Genomic DNA, 295 nt, shown 5'->3' on the forward strand with positions numbered 1-295 from the left:
CCTGCTGGGTGCCTTCTTCAGGTGACGCTGTCCCCTCCAAGCAGGGTCACTTTGGGACATGGCCGCTACAGCCACAGAGTGGCCTCACGCCCTGGGATGGGCAGGCCTAGCCGCTATCTGCAGAGCTGCTCGCCCCATCCCAGTGCCAAGGCTCTGTCCTCCCCCAGCTCTGGCCCCCCGCCACCTCTGAGGTCCCTCCCTGGAGCAACACCCACCCTTGGCATCTCCCCGCTGGGAGAGTGACCCGAACCCGGGCACAACCTGTGAACTGGAGCGGTGGCACAGCGGCAGGGGC

The sequence above is a fragment of the Buceros rhinoceros genome, unplaced genomic scaffold, assembly GCF_000710305.1.
Source record: "Buceros rhinoceros silvestris isolate BGI_N320 unplaced genomic scaffold, ASM71030v1 scaffold21802, whole genome shotgun sequence".
Classification (NCBI taxonomy): Eukaryota; Metazoa; Chordata; class Aves; order Bucerotiformes; family Bucerotidae; genus Buceros; species Buceros rhinoceros.